At 34.8% G+C, this 25,099-nt stretch overlaps 1 protein-coding gene, 1 long non-coding RNA gene and 1 pseudogene across 4 annotated transcripts in view; 1 reads left to right on the forward strand and 2 right to left on the reverse strand.

Annotated features, from left to right (window-relative positions):
* Positions 1-25,099, reverse strand: part of LOC143226390 (calpain-C-like) — a 237,466-nt pseudogene that overhangs the window by 170,355 nt on the left and 42,012 nt on the right. The window lies entirely within an intron of this gene.
* On the reverse strand, positions 708-7,176 carry LOC143226393 (uncharacterized). Of its 2 annotated transcripts, none has more exons than XR_013014587.1 (3): positions 7,025-7,176; positions 3,100-3,208; positions 708-822 (listed from the first exon to the last, which is right to left on the reverse strand). It is a non-coding gene; the product is annotated as an uncharacterized LOC143226393 (long non-coding RNA). The 2 variants fall into 2 exon arrangements; XR_013014588.1 differs by lacking the exon at positions 7,025-7,176 and adding an exon at positions 6,690-6,921.
* The window catches only part of LOC143226936 (ankyrin repeat domain-containing protein 33B-like), a 39,610-nt gene continuing 30,874 nt past the window's right edge, over positions 16,364-25,099 (forward strand). The window contains exon 1 of the mRNA XM_076458492.1: positions 16,364-17,309. The gene's annotated coding sequence lies outside the window, so the exon portion shown is untranslated. The remainder of the gene's footprint in view (positions 17,310-25,099) is intronic.

A 25,099-nucleotide genomic window follows, 5' to 3' on the forward strand; every position in this document is an offset into this window, starting at 1 on the left:
TTTTCTATCATCTGCATAAGGTCTCAATCTGATGAATTTGTGCAATGGATTACCCCAAATAGTGACAGCAGAAGCTAGACAGGCATGATGACTTGGTCAACTTGTGCTTGTCATTGTTTTCCCTGAATTATGGACTAGATGGTGAAATATATATCTACAAAAGAAATCTTGAGGAAAACCCCATCTCAACAGTGGGTACTGTACAAGGACAAAGGGTTAACACTTTCTGTCATCCTTTACTCAATTTCAATTTCAGGAGAGATACATATCACATATATTAAACAAATAAGGTGTTTATGAGACCTGTATAAGAAAAAAAAATAACATTTCACCTTCTGAAAGTTACTGTTGTGAAGTGTGGAGAATGACAACTGGAGTGAAATTAAAATTCTGAGGTACTTAGAAACATCAATGGCTATAGGCAAGAAAATGCCACGAGTTGGCAAACTTGATGAAAGGAAATATTAAAATAAAAAAAGTATCACCCACAGAATAATAAATAAGCCAGATGAGGTGTATAACAACAATTCAAAGTACAAGGAAACAAGTTACTAAAGAAAGAAAAACTGCAATGAGGAAACTCTTGATCACCTTGAAATCTAGCTGTAAGAATGAGATACAAAGAACCTGTACAGGACAATGGAAATCATCATTTTAAAACTGTACAAGAAAGAAAGAAAAGATTAATTAAAAAGGAAAGCAATTACCTTCCCAAGCAGTCCCAGCTTTAGAAAGGAAAGAGTGATCAAGGAATAATATTAGCTTGTCTTTATGGTATAGGACATGGAACCATTGAAGGTAGAAATATCAGAGCAACAGATCCTGCAAGTGAGAAGAAAATACATCTTAAGAGAAAGATGGTACAGGAAACAGACAAATTATGGTTCAAATAAAGACTACATCAGAGACCTGAAAACTAAACAAAGGTTCTATTCCAGTCCAGAAGGAAATTAAATGAAGAGAAAGACTCAAAAGAGATCTAAAAAACCAAAAGAAAGAAAAGGGGTAATGACTGAAAAAATCAAAACACTCTTGAAACTAACAGTAGCAGAAAAAGAAGTCAAGGAAAACAAAAAAAGCATAAAAAAGGAGACTACAATCCAGACACTGAACAACAAGAAATCTAATTTTATTAATTCCATTAACAAAATTACTCACAAATTTATCTTAAGTGCATTTTATTTATAGTGAATTTATACTTTCTTCTTTCCTGACTATATGAAAAGTCAGCTGTAATTTGAATTTGAACTAAAATGTTAAAACTATGTTGTTGCTCACATCCTACTTGAACCTTTAACTTCTCACTAGTAAACTGCTAAAAATTTAAAACTTTGCTTATCAAGTTTCAAGTAACATGAAGATATTTACAGTTCAAAATAAAATGTTGTCACCTGTCTTTGATATCTACAGTAATTAACCTAATTATTTCTTTGATTGTTAATGAAAAAAAAACAATGTTACCAAACCATGTGGCATTTGTTTTCTAAAATGTAGATTCTTATTGGTCAGTTACACTAACCAGCTTCATGTTACAAGTTCACTGAAAGATTGAATGAATATCCAGCAACATTTTACACAATAAACCATAATGGCAATAGCAGTAATTATGATTTTCAAAACAAGTGGTAAACTGTGACTGATCCAATAACTGGATATAAATTAGGGAAACTAACAGGAATAAAACTTTAAGGCACAAGAATGGAATTTGCAGTGCTTTAATGATGCATCTTTATCTCACATACAGTGCCAGTTTTTAATTATTATTAGTGTACTAACAGTAAATAAATAATACTGCATTTCAGGTTTGTTTTTCAAATCAATTACTCTATTTTTCTCTTTACAATTTTTAAACTAATGACAAATGTTAAAACCACTTTTCATACACTTCTTACTAATAATCCACCAGCAATACATATTTTAAATGTATGCCTTACTAAAGTCAAGATCCTGCTATCCACTGTTACACCATTTATGCTCTCTGTGTTTGGAGACAAGTCTACTTGAAGCTTTCCTTACAGGGAATCATACTTGTCAAAGAAGGCAATAACCAGTATCATTTCATTATGAAAAATACTTTCCTTACTAACTCTGACATTCTTTAAAGATATTACTGCTTATGAATATGAGGGTGAAGGAGTGGATTGGATTAATCTGATTTTATTAAAAAGCATCTGACAGCATGTATCAATTAAGGTGGTTGTTGTTTTTTTAATTATCTCTACAGATGTAGGGATGAATTGGATTACAGGGTTCAAAATGGATGGATGGATGAAAATAGAAAGTGGATTTCAATGAAACTGAATTAATATCACTATTGGGATATCTCAGGGGTTCAGTGTTAGAACATTTCATCTTTTGACTTGCATCAATAACACAGATGAAAGAATGGTTAACAAATTGTTTAAAATCCATTGATGAGATATTTGGTGTTGCTTACCGTAAAGAGGATGCTGCTACTTCACAAAAAAGATTTAGAGTATTCATTGATTTGGGCAAATAACTGAAAGATAACTTTTAATTACAACAAATGCATTTTAATACAAGTGAGTTATCATGATATGTATTGAGTATAATTTTCCTGAGGAAAAAACCACAACAGTGTTTTGAGAAAAAGGGATCTTGGATGTTCTCTAAACAATGTGCTGTTGCTAGTGGAGATAACTTCATTGTATAAGCCACTTGTTAAGCACTCATTTGGAGTAGTGTGTTTAGTCTTTGGCTCCTTCCTTTTAGAAAGTCACTGAATTGTTGGAAAATATTCAGAGGATAGTTACTAGCATGATACCTGGAATGGGAGGGTTGTCATATGAAGACAGTTAAGGATCTCTCAAAGTGTTTTCTCTTAACAAAGAAGAGTTAAAGAAAATCTTATTGAGGTGTTACTGGGCTTCTCCAAAATATCAATGAAACACAATATTTTAAGATAAGCCCAGTACCAATGCACATGTACAAATTTACACTCAGTGTTATGGAAATCCATGAAAACAAATTGTCAATAAAGACAAAAGTGCAAAATATCTAAAAAGATTATCCAAAAATTATCATACATTTACAAAGTATTAAATTACAGCATTGGCAAATATCAAAATTTTCAATTACCTGTTAGAGGCAAAGATGGTCGATCAGCTGATGGCAAAGTGCCATAGCAAAGAGTCTTCCTCACATGTTCTGTTAGATCTTCATGGTCTTTAAATATTTGACCAACAACCTTTTAAAAATCAAAAGATTTACTTATTAAGATGCAAGTCAAAATAAATTTTGGGGTGAATTATTTAACTACAGGGTAATCTCACAATGAGCGAAGTGCATATAAACTTCAGTTTAAAAAAAACAGAAAATTAATGATATGTCCAGACTTTCCATTTGCAGTTAATTATATATTCAAGACATGACAAAGGTAGACAAATTACATTACACACATAATCACTGTTCTGTATGTACATTTACTTAAGCAACTGAATACATGAATCTTGTCTCACAATTTACTGTAAGGAAAGACATACAGAATTGTAAGAAATAATCAGTGCTTTGATGTCATCCAGATTAGAATATAAACCTCAACAGTTCCATTGTATCAAAGTGGCCATTTTTTTTATGTGTAGGTGAACTGGGATAAGAGCCCTTCTGTTTTTGACCATGTCTTTTTTCTTTATTTTCTTTGTTCAAAGGAGGTCTATCAACCTCCACGGATCCTGGATTGGGTCACTGGAAGAGGATTCCAACAGTCGAGGATATGAACGAATGATCATTTTGCATCTTAGGGTGGGAGATGTACCCACTGAAATGCCTGTACCCAGAACCAAAGAAAATAGATCTTGGGGTTTGCTGGAATTAATATTAGGGACAGAGATGGGTGTTGATGTTGATTCAGCAACTTTCTTTACCATGGAGGTCAAAAGACTTTTCATATGGTTTGAGAACGATTTCTTTTGGAGGCAAGAAAAGATCTGTCTGCACTTCCAATGTAGTAGTGGAACAAAGTGTAGCAGCACACATCCGAGGTGAAGTGGTGAACAGTAACTTCTGAGCCTCAGGGTAAGTAATGTTTTAAATCATTTTCAAATGCTACACCTCTTTCTCTTCCATTCCTTTAGGGTGAGAGCCATTACAATTAATGCAACAAGGGTCTATTTCACACTCATAGGCATTGTGGTCCTTGCCACTACAACAAGCACACATCAAGGAACCACATGATGTCTTTGAGTGACCAAATTGCTGGCACTGGAAACATCTGAGGGGGTTTGGAATATGTGGCAGTACCTTGCAATTGAGATAAACTGCCTTGATAGTAGCAGGTGGACACAATGACAAATGTTAAAATGAGGACAATGGTCAGCATCATAATTCAATCTTTGCAAGTGGAGATACACCTCACTGCAGAAACTAATGAGAATCTCTAACAGGGGGATAGTTTTCATATCCCTTTCAACAATTACTCCTCATGATGAATTCACAGTAGCATGTAGCATAACTTCAATGGGTATATCCCCAATTGCCTTTGAAAGTAAGAGTTCACTGTATTTATAAGTGGATGTTTCCACCAATATGTCACCAGAGTGAAGCTTTTTGACTGACTCTGGAGAGACAGCAAGTCCTTCCTGAATAAAAAAAAAGGATACATCTGTGCTAAAGTTTTGTCTGAAAGATAATGTATTATAAGAAAATGTGTTACAGGTGTTAAAAACTGCTGTTCAGAATCTTCAAGATGTGATCTGTTTTTTCACTATTTAAGTTTTATTTGGGGATCCATAATAAAGAATGTTTTGGTGCCCACTGACCCCACCCACCATGAAGCCCTACAATGCCAAACGAGGACACTATAGCAATGCCAGGGTTTCGTTAACACTATACCTAAACATCAGAATCAGATACAATGTTCATAACACCTGTTGAGAACATTTAACACCAGTACTTGGTTGCCCTAACCCAAGTGGACCAGTCGACTGACCCTAGAAAGACCACCCCAAGCCCCCCCCTCCCATCTACATGAATTCAAAGCCAAAGTGGTGTGTTAGGGTTGGACCCCTCAACCACCAGGATCCTTTCCTCCCCTTCATGGGTTACCACACATGACAAGCACATGGGCAGATATTCATATCCCAGAGGAGGTAAACTGAAAGAGCAGAACCTTCTCTGGGAGGTCCTCTCACCATGTACAGGTATCCACCCTGAGAGGTACAGAACAGTTAAACTTGTGTAGTGGGAAAAATTTGACTCTTGTGATAGAATTTTTACAAAATCATATATCAAATTCTAACTTAAAAGCAAATCTATACGTATTCACTAAAGAGAAAAACTTTCTTTGGTATCTGTACACGATAGGCAATATATCTTAAGCTTGAAAGTTAGCATCCCAGCCAATGTAAAGTGTTTTTGAAAATCATGAAAAGAAAATAATAACAACTACAAAGAATTATTCTTTACAACTTCCCATAGACTAAAACAAATGAAAATATGAGAATGTAATGTACATTACAACTTTGTGCTTACAAATTTCACTTGCAGTTGACTAAAGTAACAGTGTTTAGGAGACTGGAAGAATTAAGACAATATGGGTATAAGATAAGGCAAAGGTAGATGGAAAAAAAAAAACTTGCAAAATATCTTCCACCAGGAACAAGAAATGTAGGAAGAGGTATGCAAAAGAAAAAGAAGGCTCAATTTGCATGAAAGATTCCACCATCTGCCACACAAAGGCCATCACCTCTTACCAACAAAGATAAACCCAATACCAATGTAATTAGCAAGCTAGTGTGAACAATTATCTTGACACTTGTATATGCACAAGGTTCCCTGCCCAAAGTGTGTACTGTGTATTTTAGGCTTAAAGTACCAGAGAACCTTCACCATGGATATATAACAATCCTTGAACACTTCAATAACTCAATGATTAGCTAGCATTAACTTTTGTGATTAAGAAATCAAATCGGTTATACTTGTGTCTTATACTAGAGAATGTATAAAAGACTAAAGCTATATAAATTACAAGTGATTCACATATACTTTGAATAAGGTTTATTTATCAATGTTAAATGTTGTCATATATGCAAAGATTACTTATGAAAAAAATGAAGTCAGGTTGCATTCTCTGACTTTATAAAAATATAATTAGGCATATACCTGGGAAAATCACTCTATTACTTAATATAAATTTCATGAGTACTAGTTTTAGAGATAAACTTCTGTTTTTCCTCTCCTAGGTTCAAATAGAATCCTGCAAAATACAATATCCTGTGAACTAATTTTAAATTAAGAAATCTCCATGTGTGTGGTGTGTGTGTGTTTGATGACAAGAATAAGGTTTCATCCATTATTATTTAGACCGTAAACTCTAAATACTTTATATTATCATGGAATTCACATGTGCACAGTCTGTACTGCCCAATTATGTGGTTTAAACTAAACAGTATATGATATTATAAATGCTTTGTGCTCAATATGAATTTCTTTAGCATCACACTATTCTTACAAGCTACAATACTCAGTTTTAATTCAACTGAGCAAGCAACATATACATATACATGTATAACAAAACAGAATAACAAAACACTTCCCTGACATCAACCTAATTGAGATTGGTAATACTAAGTAATAGTATCACAAAACTGGTAAGTAGCCATTTTTTTGGAATAATTAATTTAATATTAATAAAGTTACCAGCCCGTGATTCAAAATAATTGTTTACTTACTTTTGCCACTCTCATAAGATATACTTGTAATTTGCACGCTCTAATATTGTACGAGTTTTAAAACTAACACCATTAGTACAATATATTACTAGCTATCAATGAAAATATATGAAAAATAGAAAACTTCTGCGTAATATTCATTTTATATAAAATTGTTAATCTACTAATGTTAAGCCTAATACTAATAGTAATGTCACAGGATTGGCGCCATTTTTATTTATTTAAGTTATTACGACATTTGTTTTACAGAACCCACCGGTTGAACTTCACGCCCAGAAATTAATCCACTTACGATATCAAGATTAGGCTTAACTTTCTTATAAATGACAACCTACCTCGATATTCGAAATGAAATCTCGAGATGACTTAGTAGGTTCTGAAATATTCAAATTCATTTTCCATAACATTATGACAAATTTTAATGACAGTAATTTTAAATCATAAAATAAAATTATTTCATGGACAGGCCACAATCACGAAAAGGAGCTTCCCCGCTTTGTCACAACTTGCCTTTATTTTTAGTCACCAGGGAGTTATTGAGTCTGGTTTTAACCTTTAAAAAAAGCAGTTTTATAAAAAACAATTCAATAAAAAGATTATTAAGTCCTCCAAATCTTAATGTTACATGCTAGGGAAAGCTCAACTAGAGGATAAAAGTTGTTTAAAGTGAAAGCATTAACCCAAAAAATATTAAAGTTATGATAATCAAGAAGCTTGTCAAATGTTTTTTGTTATAGCTACTTAAGTTCGAATAAACCACCACGTGAAGTTTTGAAACAAGAATCGACATCTGTTTGTTAATTAAGCCACATATTTCAGATCCAACATTGTGAACAGAAGACAAGCTTTATGTATATTCTATATTGTGTGTGATTTAAATATAATTATGACTTAAAACTACACGAAAAGTTTAGATTTGGAATTGTCCTAATAACCTGACATGTATTTTACAGAGAATCTTAAGAGCATTGATAATTTCACTGAGTCAGATAATTCGACATGATTCTGAAGTTCTTGGTTTATCTCAGTTACTTTTCTTCCCTAGCACATTAACTCTAGATAATATTACAAATTTAGATACAATAAAGGACAAGATAAGCTAGATAGGCAATGAAAAACCGTGATAACTTTACCAATGAATTTTCATAAATAATTATTTATAAATTTCAGAGATCACAGTTTTTGGCTTATTTATTTATTTTTCGGACATATGTTGAAACCGCTTCCCTAACAGAGATGTGTTCGAAAAGATAACTTACAGCTTATTGTAAAATGCACCAATTTTTAAATTTATGTTATCGCAGATGTATGTTTTTAAATACTTTTTATTCAAATATTTCTGATTCATGTTACAAACAAATGTATAAGGTTGATTATTTAGGGATGTGTCGACCAGGGTGGCGTGAAAGCACCATACCTCTGAATGGAATTCTTTGCCCGCAGCAGCCCCATCTGAGATATCACAATTTAACATTTTAAAATTTGAAATTCTCTACATTGTGATTCCCACTGATCATGAAAATATAATTTTAAGGTCTTTATATCTCAAATCAAATAAAAGTATCCAAAAACACCATTGTTGATAATCATATTTTGCATACTTAACTAATCATCAGAAATTTTAAAAAAGTGTAAATACAAAGTATTGAAAAGTGTAGTATTCAGATACTCTGGTACTCAACAGAAAACTCTCAGTACAACAGGCTCCCAAAATCATATGCAGATAAAAATTTTGAATATCAGTGTAGTACAAAGATATTTTGATAATAATGACAGGATTCTACATATATTCTTCAAAAAAAAGAAACGCAAAAGGCAAAATATGAGACAAATTGTTAACAAGTTTATTCCAGGTAGTACTGTATGACATGTGTGAAACTTTGCACATTCACTGCTGAACATCCAAAGTCTGAAAAGGCGAAGTCCACGCTCACTAGGTGAAGTTTAACGTCACTCAACGTCAATAACGAGTATGCCCCCCGTGAGCATCAATAAAGGCTTGGCATCTCCTGCCCAGGGAAGCGATGAGATGACGAATCACATCCTGTGGAATGGCTGTCCACTTAACCTGCAAAGCTGCTGCAAGCTGAGGTAGAGTCTGCGGTTGAGGTTGTCGCCGTTGCAGACGTCGGTCCAACTCGTCCCAAAGATGTTTGATGGGGTTTAAATCTGGTGATCTAGAGGGCCAGGGAAGAACGTTGATGTTGTGGTGTCTCAAGAAGACAGTGGTGAGTCGGGCTGTGTGAGGACGGGCGTTGTCATGTTGAAAAACGTCGTTGATGTTCACCACGATGGGTTGCACATGGGGCCTAAGAATCTCATCGACGGTTGCGTACGGTCTGATGGGAAATTCTACGCAGCCCTGGTATGGTTGAGGCAGTAGACGTCGCAGTAGTGATCCTATCCCGAAGGTGACGTAACCTGATGTAGCGATCTTTGCGGGGTGGTCACACGAGGTCTGCCAGATCGTGGACGGTCACGAGTTGATCCATGTTGTTGGTGACGATTCCATTGCCTTGTGATGGTACTTGGTGGACATTCACAGCTATGGCAACATCTGATCGAGATTCACCTGCTTCCAAGCGATCAATGGCCTTGTTGCGTTGTGCTTCAGTCAGTCTTGGCGTAACTGTATTGCGTGTCGGTGGCTTAACACTGAGCTATGGAAACCGAGAACCCGTCACTTTTATAGGGATTGTGCACATGTTGCACTTGCAGAACATGCAGATCTCTCAAAGAAATTTATTGGACACGCATGCGTTTTGGCGAAAAATCCGATGTTTTCCTCCGTTTTCAAAGTGCACAACTTTTATTGTCATTTTGGTCTGACAATCAGTTTTTTAACAAGTGTAACATCACATACTCTGAGCTTGTAACGTTATTACATATATTTCTCTTTAAAATAACAAAAATATCCCTTTTGCGTTTCTTTTTTTGAAGAGTATATATTATTAAACTCCCCGGCTCTTGGAGTTAGATAAAAACACGTCTACATGAGATAAGGGAAGAAATAAGAATAATAACCAGTTACTTCTCTTTTAAGTCATAGAAAGGCCCTACATTCTTTAGATCGATCATGCCAGTGACCTTTCCCATTGTATAAATTAAATGGAGTTCAATGTAACTTCCACCTCATACTATTTTGTACAAGTTTCTGTTAACTTTTTAAAGTGAGTATGACCTCAGTACAGGAGAACATGATATAAGAATAGGGCCAAGCAAACATAAACCTTATGAAACAATCCTTGCACATGAAACACCACATGTGGTGTATAACCTTTGCTAAGAACGAGGATCATAACAAGTTAACAGCTTTTGTACGTCCGATTTACAAGGGTATCACTAATTATATCTAGGTTACCTGCAAAACATTTAAAAAAAATTACAAGAATTGGCACTATTAGAGATATATTACACTATGTAACACAAATTTTGTTCCTGGATAGTATGTGTTATTTCTTAATTGCTTATGTTGTAAATGTACAGAAAATGGTCATTGTTCCCTTCAAACGTTGCTTTTGTAACCTGGATAATGAAATCTAGACATTAACCTATTTTCTATGTAAAAACAGACAGATTTGCACATTTTCATTTACATAATTTCTGAACAAAACAACATATGAATCAAGATTTACATGTATTTATACTAACGTTACACAAAAATGAACAAAAATGTTTAGAAGTGAGTAGTTTTTCGAAATTTGCGACTGTAATATAAATCACTTTCAGTCTCCAAATATAGTCTTCCATCATGTTTTCGTTATACGCTCCCAGGTCACAAAAGCAAAGTTTGAAGAGAAAAATAGGTCTTTTCCATTAAGCAATTGGGAAATAACACTTTTTGCACAGGAACAAGAAAAGTAAAATTTTTGTTACATAGTGTTATTTATTTGTTATTCATGGAAGTATAAAATTTGACTATCTTTTCAATCGTCACAAATTTGCTTGATTTCAACAATTTGAATAATGAATAATTATTCCACTATTAAAACTTATAATTATACCAAGCGAAGAATAATCCAAAATACAAATATCATTTATAACATCAAAGTAACATATTTCTTCATAAATATACTTTATTGACAATGCCGTTAGGATATTATTATTATATTATTGTGAAAGAACAATGTATTATACGGCCAGTAGAAAGGGTGTGGGGTGTTTTTTTTATAGCAAAGCCACAAAGGGCTATCTGCTCAGCCTACCGAGGGGAATCGAACCCCTGATTTTAGCGTTGCAGTAGAGAAAGATTTGAAATCTTATTGTAATGTAACTTCCCACAAAATAATGTATAATGGAACTAGGATGCGATGATTCATCAGTGAAATATTTATGTTGTTTTTTATATTTTCGACTGTATTCGTAATAACACCTTTCGAGCTCAATATTAATTTGATGTACTAGGCTAACAATGCAAAGTAATCATCTTAGGTCTAAAAATAAATAATACACAATAACAGATTTTGATAATTTATTATACTAAACATATAACTTTTCATTGTAAAACAAATATAAAACCGTAATAACTAAATGTCATGTAGTTTTATGAAACAGCTGCTCTGTACTGTTTGAATTAGGAACTGAATTGCATGTTTTTATTTTACTAAAATAACATTCCTTCATATAGTAGTGACAGCCAAGAGGCCCGGCATGGCCAGGCTGGTTAAGGCGTTTGACTCGTAATCTGAGGGTGGCAGGTTCGAATCCCGTCGCAGCAAACATGCTCGCCCTTTCAGTCGTGGGAGCGTTATAATGTGACAGTCAATCCCACTATTCGTTGGTAAAGAGTAGTCAAGAGTTGGCAATTGGTGGCGATGACTAGTTACCTCCCCTCCAGTCTTACACTGCAAAATTAAAAAGGGTTAGCGCAGTTAGCCATCGTGCAGCTTTGCGCGAAATTCCAAAATAAACAAACCTGATGTTCAAATATTTAAAATGTCTTTTTTGATATAATAGTCAGTGCGCTTTCATATATGTTTTATCCAACGTTTATAATATTGCTGTCAAGTAGTAACTGTTGTATACATTTTATAAAGCTACCCCTTAAGCTGTTGTGAAGTTTAAAGTTTTGAATACTCTTGTTTTATTATTTTGTTGAGTACATAAATGCTAACTAGGTAGCGCTACCAGCCCGAAATTGCAGAATAAAGCTGCTGACTAAATCAGAATCAATATACGAAGCTGTTTTTCATTTTTTAGCTCAATTTGTTGAAAGCAGCGTACTAAGCAGCCAATAGTTCATTGAAAGTCACAACCCTAAGATGAAGTAGGTTTGGCTGAATTCGCTAATTTTCATAAAGTATGTACGAGGAGCTGATACATTAGCAAGCTGACTGAATTTTAAACGATTTAGGGTTTTATAATTTACCATTAGTCTCGATTCTCGTGTCTTTTATGCACAGCGAAACAAAAACATTATAAGTATTAAGGGGAAAAATCTAGGGATACTAAAATATAACATTCCCTTTTCGCCTATCCCCTTTTTCCAAACGCACACATAGAATCAACGGAAATGAATATTAAAATAATCAACAATGTGATAAAAAATATATAACAAGATCAGCAGCAGGAGCAACAGTAATTAAAGTAACAGCTCAAATAGGAGACAAGTGAAGTCCGGCATAGCCAGATAGTGAGGACGCTCGACTCGTAATCTGAGGGTCGCGGATTCAAATCTCCGTCGCACCAAACATGCTCGTCCTTTTAGCCGTGGGAACGTTATAATGTGACGGACAATCCAATAATTCGTTGGTAAAAGAGTAGCCCAAGAATTGGGTGATGATGTTTGAAAATGTATGCAAAACTCTGAACGAATCTGCGGTGTTACTTTTATTACTGGACTGGTCAAAGAGCTTTTCTGTCCTGTTATGAGATAGTTTCATTGTATCTCAGTTGATTATGTGTGTAAGGAAAATCATTGTAACTGCTCATGGAGCAGAAACGCTTCCGGATTCTTTCAGCCATTTTCATGATTGCCAGGTACAATAAGAATGTGGATCGTGGGAGCAGTTTCGGCACTTTTAATGACATCAGTTTCCGTTTTAAAAAGACCAAGACACTTTATGAAAGTGCCGTATTTTCATGTCAATCCATTACACTACAACAATTTTTTGAAAAGTTTTGCTTTCTGAAAAGTTTTTGCTGATTCTGACAGATACCTGGTGGGTATGTACAAACATAGTTTTGGTTTATCACGTAGGAACTCTGAGAAATAGACAGTTAACAGTTTACCGGCAATAACGTATTTAATTGCGTTTATGTTTCTAATACGCTATTAGTTTCAACATAATTAAAATTGTTTTGCTCCTGATTTTCGTTTGTATTCAATGTTCGGTGCATCACGTTGCAGTTTTTAATAGTATTCAGCAAGCACTAACGGATTCCAGTTGCCTTGATATCGTTTTTCCATTGCAGCAAAACTGAATATTTCAATGAAACGGTACGTGATGGGCAAATCTGGACGTGATTTTCGTGATCAGCAGCCAAAAATCTTTAAGGAACACCCAACAGTGTTCAAGAAGCAAAAACTTTGTTGTAATTTTAATTACAAGTTTCTTTGCGCTTTATTTTAAATGAAATTCTTCTTTTCAATCCTAAGAGTAATTGTATATTAAAAAATAAATAATACTTAGTTATTCTTTTCTTTAAACTTACTTATTTCGCCTGTTCTGCATTCATTCTTATGTTAATATTCCATCCAAACAAATAATCGAATCTATTGTTATGCAAAGTTAGTTTATCTGTGACATTATTCTTGTAAATCAGGAATACCATACACAGGAAGAGGAAGCCACTATTTTTCAATACACTCGTATGGTACTTGAGAATGTACCATTATTTCTTTCCTCTATTAAATTGAACGTATCATTTTGTTTCTAACAAAGACTGTTTTTTACACTGTTTTCCTCAACTCATTAAAATTAGAAATTCTGTTTAATATCACTTTACGTTTTCTGCCAGTTCTCTAGTTATTTGTAGCGATCAGAGAACACAAATTTTGTTAACTATGTTTATGCTTTCAGCTACGTTATATCCTAATAGTAACTTGTGATACACAAAATGTGCTTATGACCTATAGTGATCACACAAGGACGAGTCCCTCAGTCTTTCAGCTTCTTCCGTATAACAGCACTGGTTATAGAGCTATGATCTACGGTGATCACACAAGGGCGAGTCCTTAGATTTTCTTCTGCATAACAGCACTAGTCGTTGTAACGTATTTCTCACTACAAGAGGCTCTTACACAATACATTGAGGTTAATGTTTTCATCTACTGTTTATCCAAAATTCGTTAAGTTTGCGCTAACGATGAATTCCTGAGGATCATTTTGAGCAGCTCAAAGCCAGTGAAGCTCATGAAATACGTCTCTGAGCGTTACATAAATTCCTGTTCTTACTAGTATCTTGTGAGAAAACTGCCATATTGATTTCAAAGATTGCAGTTTCCTTATGATATAGAAATGCAGGACGAGAGTTTTTTAGTATACAGAGTTTATCATGACATGTTACTCTATTATCCTCGGATATTTAACTTACACTTACAGGTATACCCTGAAATCCCCATAAAATCATTGGAAAAAACAATTTTGCAATTTGCATTGTGCACGTTCTTAACTGTTTCACTGATTTTTGTTTGTTTGTGGGTTTGTTTTTTTTTTTGTTTATTTCCAATGGCAAGCTAGTTAACTTTTCCAATTATCTCCGCTGTATAACTGGTAACAGCTGTGGAGTATACCGTTTCGTCTCTGCTGGAGACGAATCATTCATTTGATTCCATGATATTTTTAACACTAAAGAATGCTCTTTGCGTAATTTTATAATCGGAAAACAAGATAACTTCGCTCAGGAAACCTTGAAATGATCAATTTTAAAAGCCATCTGCACATGCAAATCACCAAACATTAACTCATCTACAACAGCCTGTACAACCATAGAACACGAGGATATTCTGGTCAAGGTGCGAACAGTAACCACAGATCACGAACTGTTCTTGTTTTGTCATCTACAAAGTTTTAGCCTATAAGATGCTCAGAGTCAATTTACATTATTACGCTGATAATCACGAGATGGCAATAAAATATGAAATTATGAAATGAAAAATGTATACTGAGTTAAATGACTTGTAATCGTCAATTTAAATTGACAAGACATCATTTGTGACAAGATTATGTAATTAGCATAAAACCTTATACTTATGTGATTGATTTATTTTTACACAATGGACTTTGGCGCAGATAGCCTAGCTGCTTTGTGCCATAAAACACTAAATCAACCAACGCAATGGACTATCTGTGCTCTGCCCACCACGGGTATCTAAACCCGGTTTATAGTGGTAAGTCCGCAGACACACCGCTGTGCGTCTTGGGGGGTCAAACAAACGTGACGTCAGTTTTCATTTCTGTATATAATGATATAGATAGACCAGCATGTATGTTGTGCTGAAGACATATTCATGTCGTCCTAAACTTGTTCAGTACAGAATATCCATAAATACGGGTATTTGTTTGTTTGTTTTGGAATTTCGCACAAAGCTACTCGAGGGCTATCTGTGCTAGCCGTCCCTAATTTAGCAGTGTAAGACTAGAGGGAAGGCAGTTAGTCATCGCCACCCACCGTCAACTCTTGGGCTACTCTTTTACCAACGAATAGTGGGATTGACCGTAACATTATAACGCCCCCACGGCTGGGAGGGCGAGCATGTTTGGCGCGACTCGGGCGCGAACCCGCGACCCTCAGATTACGAAGCGCACGCCTTAACGCGCTAGGCCATGCCAGGCCTAAATACGGGTATATTTTGCTGATATTGTTCATTGTTAACGAATAAAATAATGTATATTTTCAAGTACGAACCTTCCGATATAAAATGTCCTTTAATTCCACGTATTAAAATCACAGCACACTAAAATTTCTACTTGTCACTTTGTTGTTATTGCAACAAATATCTTGACTGACAGAAACTAAGTTAAAACGGTTATTTACATGAAAACTTTTGCAATTACTGTCAATCATGCTCAACTTCTTACAAAACCTTTTCAACAAATGACCTCCATCTGCACATGAATTGTTTGTGGTGTTAAGCTATTACAACCGGTTAGCACTTCCCGTGCTTATTATGAAAATAAATATAATTGTTTGTTTTTGCATGAACATAGAAGTAAGGAGTTTTATGTTTTAATACGTGTCAAATTCCTGACTTGTTCCATCACCCAATGAGTTTAAACTTTAGGTGAGTTATAATTCCAAAAGAGGTGATTGAGTCTATACTATTTAAGTCTGTCAACTGTAAATCTTGTCACGATGTGATTTTGTTTTTTTACCAATTAAATTTAAAGTAACTTGATAACGTAAAGGAGATATATTGTTCATCTAAAGTTATCTAATTTTAAGTAAATAATAAGTTGACATCAGTTGTTGTTTTACTTTTGTTACTTTTCCTTCTTGTGATATCTAAAAATCAAAAAAACAAACAAATGAGCGGAATGTTGTCCAAGGGCTTATAGCACTAAAAATCGGGTTTCGATACTCGTGGTTGGTACAGCACATATACCCCATTGGGTAACTTTGTGCTTAATAGCAACCAAACAGAAGTCACTTTTAATACTGACTATTGGAAGTAAATATTCGTTTTACCTTATTTTCTTGTGGGTTTTGTTTTCCTCAGTAACACAGTTTATACATTTTACAGCTTGGCTATTATTGTTGTTTTCTTAGTGCAGAGCTACATAAGGAATAATCTAAGCTCTATCTGCTGCGAAGAAATAAACCTCGAATTTTATCTTTGTAATCCATGAACTGACGACTGACCCACTGGATGAAGAGAACTAGTTCGTCTGTGATTGATTTTGTTTTATGTCAGTCAAATTTCAACATTTAATGTTATTCCACTCGATGCTATTCCTTCAAATATAACACAAAATTAATTTTTCTGCGAGATTTTCTTATTAAATTAAACCAGGCAAACTTCTAACTTTTCATCTCTTGCTAAGAATCGTATAATAAAACAGCACATGTGACAAAAACGACTTTTCGGGAAGGAGCTGGGTGTGGAGAGTAGAAATGATGCATAATGGCAATAAGTGAAATGTTAATCCTTCGAGACACATCTGTAAACTTTTATATACGAGTCCCTCGTTAGTGGCAGTTAGGGTAGATTATTCTACTGTAATCAAATTATCGAAGCTAAATGTACAGACATAAAACAGGCTTTTGGTGAAGATGAACACGTTGCTCCGATTAGTGCCTGTTACTGTAAATATTAGCTTCTGATAAAAATGCTTGGTGAGCAGAAGATAGTGAGAGAGAAGCATGCGTTTTGGCGCAACAGTTGTCGTCATAGGCCACACTGAGACGGCGGAATGAATACTTGTGCTATAAATAAACCACTTCCCTCGACAGCAATCGGCTTGTTTACCATGAGCGTGCGCCAAAGCACCGGCTGAGTACAGACTTTCAGGGTAAATGAAAGGCATTTTCACGAGAATCACACTCATGAGTTAGGAAATGTTTGGACCTACTTGCTTTACTAAGCCATAGGGAAATATTTATTTCCTGAGTTGGAACATTCAAAGTGTCCGAAGTTAATGTTTCAGAAAATAAACCAGAAACACAAGACAGGTAAAGGTAAGCCAACAATTTTGAGCTTGTACTCGTTAAACTATAGTAAAAAGAATTCCTGTTAAAAATTTCCGACTGTGGTATTATTCGTCTTTGTAGACCTCGTGAAGTTTAAAGGTGATTATCACGTAGAAAATATATATATATTGGCGAATTATATGGAAAATTAAAGATATTGAACTCAAGCAGCTAAACTTATAAATGTTAAGTTCCTAAGACAAATTTGAAATGTGGACATTGAAAGACTTGATAGATATTTTATAGAGCAGTAAGTAGAAAATGAATATTAAGTTATGGGTTATTGTTGTTTTTTAGGTGCAAAAGAATGTCGGATACTAAACAGAGATGTGTAACTTCAGTCTCTTTAAAATTAAACAGTTTAGCTTTATCACAATAAAGGGATTATCCTCATGGCATAGTTTGTAAATTAAAATAGTGTAAAATATATATAATAACTGAATAACGAAACTTTCCACAATATATATGTGTTTGTGTATATTAATAAATACTGAAACTATATCTCTCACTCCTCCACGTTATAACGAATGTAGTCGTTCAAATTAATATGCATCCACTTTCGTTTCTGTTGCAAAAATATGTTCAGCCTTACTCTTTACTCGTTTTACATAAAAATATAGTTATCTGAGAAGCAAACCTATAAGAAATATGAGGCCTACATTTTTAACTAGCTTTTAAATAACTGATCAATCACTCATTACAACGTGAACAGCTTGAGCTGCCGTCAGCAGAATGCTTACGAAGCTATGATGCGTGTTATGTATTAATATAAACAAATTATTTTGTAAGTGCTGTGATTCAATATCCATCAATACTGACCTTTGATTATTGAAAAACACTGTAGTTATTTCGTGGAGAGAGTTGTGGACGATATTATTCTAGGAATTACAAATGCTGTAAACTTGCATTGATAAACTCGGTAATTGTAATATGTTGCTGTAATATATGTGTACAGTGGTGCATTATTATAGAATAAGCTGCAGAAATATAAGTTTATTGTACTTTTACAGTGATAGCTACTGAACTATCAGCTGCCAGGTCTTTTTCTATAAAATTAAAGATCTGATTTTAAGAGTGTCGTCTGACAGAAACTTTCGACTATCATTTAAAACCGATAGGGCGTTCAAACCCGTCAGACAGAACCAGGTTGACAGTATTAGCGTTACTACATAAGTCCATGAATTAGCTGTTTGATTGCAACAAAAGGAGCCTTTCAGTTTGACGATACCGTAAAAAACACACAAACACAAGATAACTCTTGAAACGACGTATGCAACTGATTAGATAATGCTTGATATAGCACACACTGAACACGATTGACTGATTTCCAGTTTATGGTTCATGAAAAATCAATTGCGACCTGGTCCAGTTACTTCTTACAACCTGTAGAACAGCTTTCAATATATCACGTACAACTAAGCAGGCAGATCCCAAGAACTCACATGAGATACTACATTAATCCAGTTATATTATAAAGTTATTATTACGATCGTGTTATGCCCGCTCTTCGTTTTACCTTCTTCTATTCATCAATTTCATTTACGTTGTAATTGTTTCTATCAAGAATTGACTCATACCGATGCAAATATAACAAACTGTTGTTTATTACTGGTAATCAATGACACATATTTAGAAGTAATCTTAGTTTCTTACTGACAGCATATTACTTTCTTCCTTCGCATCTCTCCCTCATTTGTTCTCTCTCACATCTTACTGATATCTATTTTTTCATTGAACTCATATTTTATATATTCCTTCTTGAACCAACGCCGAACCAGCTCCTTTCTTTTTGACCTTATACCTGCTTTCCGTATATCGGATCATAACGTCTCATAACGGTAAGGGATATGACCTCAGCTTGTTTCCATTGTGCTAAACTTAGAAAGGTGGCCGCTCACTCCAATAACTTTCATAATGATTTAGAATAGTGTAATCTCCTTATTCCTTATAGACTGACCAAGATTGGGCCTTTTTCCCATCTCTTTCATTTCTACCTGACGCACTGGAAACTCTAGATTCATAACAGTTACGGTACAACTAAGTAGATGGTTATCGAAACACCAAGAAGGACCTGATAGAAGTTTCATGGAACGGTTTTAAATTTAATTCTACGACCAAACAGGTGGTTCACGATATACCAAATGAAACCTGTAGGCGGCTCTTTAAAATGGTTCTACCTATTATTAAATAAGAACAGGTTCCATATGTTTGGCATGAACTGATAATAGGCTAAAATAGATTAAATTAAATGCCGAATGAACTAGCTTTCTTTCTATCATAGGAAAAGCAATATAAATATTTATCACTACTAAACATTCTCTCACAAATGGACAGGTTTATGTGTTTGTTTCATAATTTATCAAGAAACAACACCCCACAGTAGAACAGCGGTATATTTGCGGACTCACACCGCTAGAAACCCGATTTCTATACCCGTGGTGGGTAAAACACGGATAGCCCATTGTGGTTAGATGTGTGCTTACTTTCAAATAAGAAAGCAGAAAAGCTAACGAGTTAAATAGTGATATTTTAGTATTTCATTATCACTCTTAAAATGCATCCACATCCCTAGAGTGTGATGCTCGATTTTGTGGCAACAGGATGGGAAACATGAACCTTCGGATCCACAGTTCGATCACTATAAGCTAAAATCAAGGTCCATATGTAGTTGACAATTGAAGTAAAATATTAGTCTTTTAAAGTACTTGGTAATCAATCCATTGAACTTGTAAATATTACTATGTCTTAGAAAGATGGATAAGTCTTGTTTGTTTGTAGTTCGATACGAAGCTACACAATGGGCTATCTATGTTGTGCTTACGACAAATATCAAAACCCGGTTTTTAATGTTATAATCCTTCAGATTTACCGCCGTGCCACAGGGTAAACTAGATAAGTCGAACGTTTATATGTGTTGTACAGTTTGCACGTTTAGATTAATGCACGTTGGCAAAATGACTTTGTTAAAAACTCCAGGAATATATATATAAAACTAAACTCTCAATTAACCTAGCAATTGCTTCAGGTAACAGCTCATCAGCCATAAGTCATTAGGAAAAGTACTAATTTCCGCAGAAATAAGAGCACGTAGCTCCAACCAGCCAGATCATTAATGAAAAACAACTTCGGGGAAATTCGCATCATCTTAAGCCTAATCTAAACTTAAATGAATTCTGATTTTAAAAAAAAAATCAGCGCCCAGGATTACGAACAAAAGTTGTAATGGTTTTCAAACGAAACCCAAAACTCGAGCGCTTCGAATAGTTCACTATTATTTCATTAGGAGAATCAAACTAAAATGCTGTTGTTTGATATTAAGAACGAAGCTACACAATGACTTATCAGTGCTTCACCAACCACGGGTATCGACACCCGGTTTTAACAGCATAAGTCTGCAGATATACTATTGTGCCATTGGGTAGCAAAGCTTTAATGATATATGGAAGTCCACCAAGCCATGCTGTCAGACCATATTATCGGACCAAGTATCACTTCCTTTTAAAAAAAAAATTCAATGGACAGTTAAAACCTTCAAAGTTTTTAATCGATTAGTATATTACAATATTAACTTTTAAAGTGTATTAGACGTTTCCATATCAAGGGTCTTCACTGAGTTTAATCTTTAATGAAATGAGGTCGTTTATTTTTAACTATTTTTCTTTAGTAATTGACATCGAAAGAGAACATTTTAATAACATACACATGTTTCAAAGTTATCACTACGCCTGTGGAACCTTTTCATTCAGAGTCTAATTACAACACAAAAAGATTAATGATATTTAGCTACAAAATTCATATTAACTTACGTAAATGAAATAGTACAAACGATAACTGAAGCCGAGAAAGTTTTTTCCACGAACTCTTCCCTGAACTCGAAGATACAAATATTATTATAGCATTTATTTATAGGGATGTTTTGTTTCTTTTTAATTTCGCGCAAAGCTACACGAGGGCTGTCTGCGCTAGCCGTCCCTAATTAAGCAGTGTAAGACTAGAGGGAAGGTAGCTAATCATCACCACCCACCGCCAACTCTTGGGCTACTCTTTTTACCAACGAATAGTGGGACTGACCGTCACATAATAACGCCCCCACAGCTGAAAGGTCGAGCATCTTTGGTGTGACGGGGATTCGAACCCGCGACCCTCAGATACAAGACGAGTGCCTTAACCACCTGGTCATGCCGGACCGAAATATTGTTTGTTTGTTTGTTGTTGAATAATGTGCAAAGCTATCTGAGAGCTATCTGCGTAGTTGTCTTTAATTTAGCAGTGTAAGACTAGAGACAAGAGCTAGTCATCACATCCACCGCCAACTTTGAGCTACTCTTTCATCAACAATTAGTGGGATTGACTAAACGTTATAACGCTCCTACGGCTGAAAAGGCGAGCATGTTTTTTGTGACGAGAATTCAAAGCCTCGATCATCAGGTTACGGATCGAGCTCCCTAACCACCTGGCCGTGCCGGACCTTATAAAAATGAATCTCTACCTTAGACTAAATATTTCTGTAGTTCTATTTCATTTTTCCTTATCTTTGATTCGTTTAAGTCCAACGAGTTGACGTGATCAGTTCGTTAAACGTCGTTTAAATCAATAGCATTCTGTTAATAAAATCTTTGTGGCTGTTTTCAAGCAAAAATGTTTCAAGTCCTTCGAAGCACGACAAACAATGATTGTTGTTTTGATGCGTAAATAAAAGTTCAAATGAAAAGACAGTATTGTTGTAAAAGATTTCTAAATTAATTTTAGGTCATTTACTTATGAAATGTGAGTTAGTCAGTATCTGTTTTTTGGGAACATTGTTAGTTCTTTTATTTCAAATACTACTCCCAGTTCATCAAAAGGAACTTTTTATATTTATTAGTTTGGTTTGAATTTTACGCAAAGCAACTCGAGAGCTACCTGTGCTAGCCGTCCCCAATTTAGCAGTATAAGACTAGAGGGAAGTCAGCTAGTCATCACCATCCACCGCCAACTCTTGGGATACTCTTTTACTAACGAATAGTGGGATTGACCATCACTTATAACGCCCCCACGGCTGAAAGAACAAGCATGGTTGGTGCGACGGGGATTCGAACCCGCCAATTACGAGTCGAGTGCCTTAACCACCTGGCACTGCTGGACCTGTATTTGTTACACTAATATTTTCAGTTCTATGCGGCTATGCTTGCTGGTTTATTGTTAAGCGCAAAACTACACAGTCAACTACCCGTGTTGCTCTTATAACGAGTAATAAAACTGGATTTTAGCGTTATAAGCTTTCAGATTTACTTTTTAGCCAATGAGGGCAATTCATCATATAAGGACAAACAGCAATAATTAACATCGTAAATTGTAACTCGTGTGTGTGTTTTCTTATAGCAAAGTCACATTGGGCTATCTACTAACCACACGAGTGGAATAGAACCTCTAATTATAGCGTTGTAAATCTGTAGACTTACCGCTGTACTAGCGGGGAGTAGGCAGCTTGTAACTAACGAAACTGTTATTACAAATGATAATAGAGTAAGGAAGCACATCGTGAGACCACAATAATAGTATTGGTACCTGAAGAAGACAGGCTGTTTGTTTGATTTTGAATTTTGCGCAAAGCTACACGAGGGCTATCTGCGTTAGCCGTCCCTAATTTAGCAGTGTAAGACTAGAGAGAAGGCAACTAGTCATCACCACCCACCGCTAACTCTTGGGCTACTCTTTTACCAACGAATAATGGGATTGACCGTAACATTATGACGCCCCCACGGCTCAAAGGGCGAGCATGTTTGGTGCGACCGGGATTCGTACCCGCGACCCTCGGATTACGAGTCGAACGCCTTAACCCACCTGGCTATGCCGGACTGAAGAAGACACCAATATTTTCTTGAAATATGTAGTACCTTTCACCATAAGTAAACCAATTGATTATACTTATAAATTGTTGTTCGCCTGCTTGTTGTTGCAGATGGTACGTATGGAACACAATTATACACTGGCATTCAATTATTAAATACATTTGAATCTAATGGAGCATTTCTGTTAAACCACCTGTAATTTTTCTACTCCTGAAAAGAAGCAAAACTAATTTAATATCAAAGTTCATTCTATACATCCGTTAATGGTTCAAGACTTCAGTTTGGTTAGATGTGAAATCCAGCGAACATCTGTAAAAAAGTTATATAAAAGAAAGGGTTGACAAAGAAGACATCTTTATTTGAGTTCTGAAAACTTCTATAAAATCTGCCGTGAAAATTTGGAGTCTTTGCAACGCTTTGGAAAGTCTTAAACGTAAATAACTGAAGTAAAAACTAAATTTTTGTTTTGTTTTGAATTTCGCGCAAATCTACACGAGAGCTATCTGCGCTAGCTGTCCCTAATTTAGCAGTAAAAGACTCGACAGAAGCAGCTAGTCATCACCACTGTCCGCCAACTCTTTCTTGGGCTACTCTTTTTGCCAACGTCTAGTATAAGCTAAACTATTTATCGTCGTTTGGACATGCATTCGTATGAATCTAAAGTAAATGGTATTAATACATGTGATATCAATCAAGAATGTTCGTAAAGGATTCAAAAACTTTCATGGAAGCAGGAAGAAAATTTCGGAAGTACTTTCATAGAAGTGAGAGCAAATATTAGGAAATACTTTAATGGAAGTAGGAACAAATATTAGGAAATAGTTTAATGTAAGTAGGATTATTAAAAAGTATTTTAATTAGCAACTGGAAAGACTTCTATCAACAAATATATAAAGTTTGTTTGTAGTTAAGCATATAGCTACGCAATGGACTATCTATTCTGTGCCCATCATGGTTATCTCAACCCGGTTTTAAGTGTTCAAAGTCCAGAGACATAATAACCCTGAGTACTGGAAGACATATGTATAAAGGCAGCTATATGTAAGAATTCGATGATGTATTTTTAGTTCATTATAATAAAATAATATTTCATAAAACGATTGATTTAATATAAACACATGCTTAGACATTGCAATATTGAAAGTAATTGTCCAAAATATATAGTTATGAGACGTATTTTATCCTCAACAATAGAAATTGTTAATAAGAATGATGACAGCGAAAGTATTCTGACCAAAGTTTAAAATGTGTCAAACGTATACATTATGAAAAACTAACTGAAATGAAATTCAGTACTTTAGCACTGCACGTGGTAATATTTTCATAACAGATCTCATCGTCATGACAACAGTTTAGTAATGTAGCAATGTTATGAAAACATGTTAAAATATCACATCATTCAGTTTATTTTAATACAAACTTAAGTACGAATCAAACTGAATTGGAGAGAAATACATATTAGTTTATACTGTTTTATAACGAAACACTGTCTTACACTTTTGTATAGAACATTTATTATCAACTATGTATATACATGTATCCTTTTGTAATTGATAATGCAAAATTATATAAACGTTTAACCCTAGTGGTACAGCAGCACTTACACGATACACGTGGTGGACGCAGCACAGATAGCCTAATGTGTTCTTTTGTGTTTAACGTTAAACAAACAGAAGGAAAAAAACTTCTTTGTCACGATATTCGAAAATAGTTAATATTCATTATAATTTGATGTAGTTATTTACTTTATTTTCAATTGAATGTGTATATGTGTATTTTCATAGCAAAACCATTTCAGGCTATTTGCTGTGTCCACTGAGGCATCGAACCACTGATTTTAGCGTTGTAAATCCGTTGGCTTACCGTTGTTTTTACTTTACGTCAGCAATTATTCTACAACAAAAAAAAACACTGCGTTGTTTTTTTTAAATAGTCATTGGATGGAAA

This window comes from Tachypleus tridentatus, chromosome 9 (genome assembly GCF_004210375.1).
Source record: "Tachypleus tridentatus isolate NWPU-2018 chromosome 9, ASM421037v1, whole genome shotgun sequence".
In the NCBI taxonomy this organism is placed as follows: domain Eukaryota; kingdom Metazoa; phylum Arthropoda; class Merostomata; order Xiphosura; family Limulidae; genus Tachypleus; species Tachypleus tridentatus.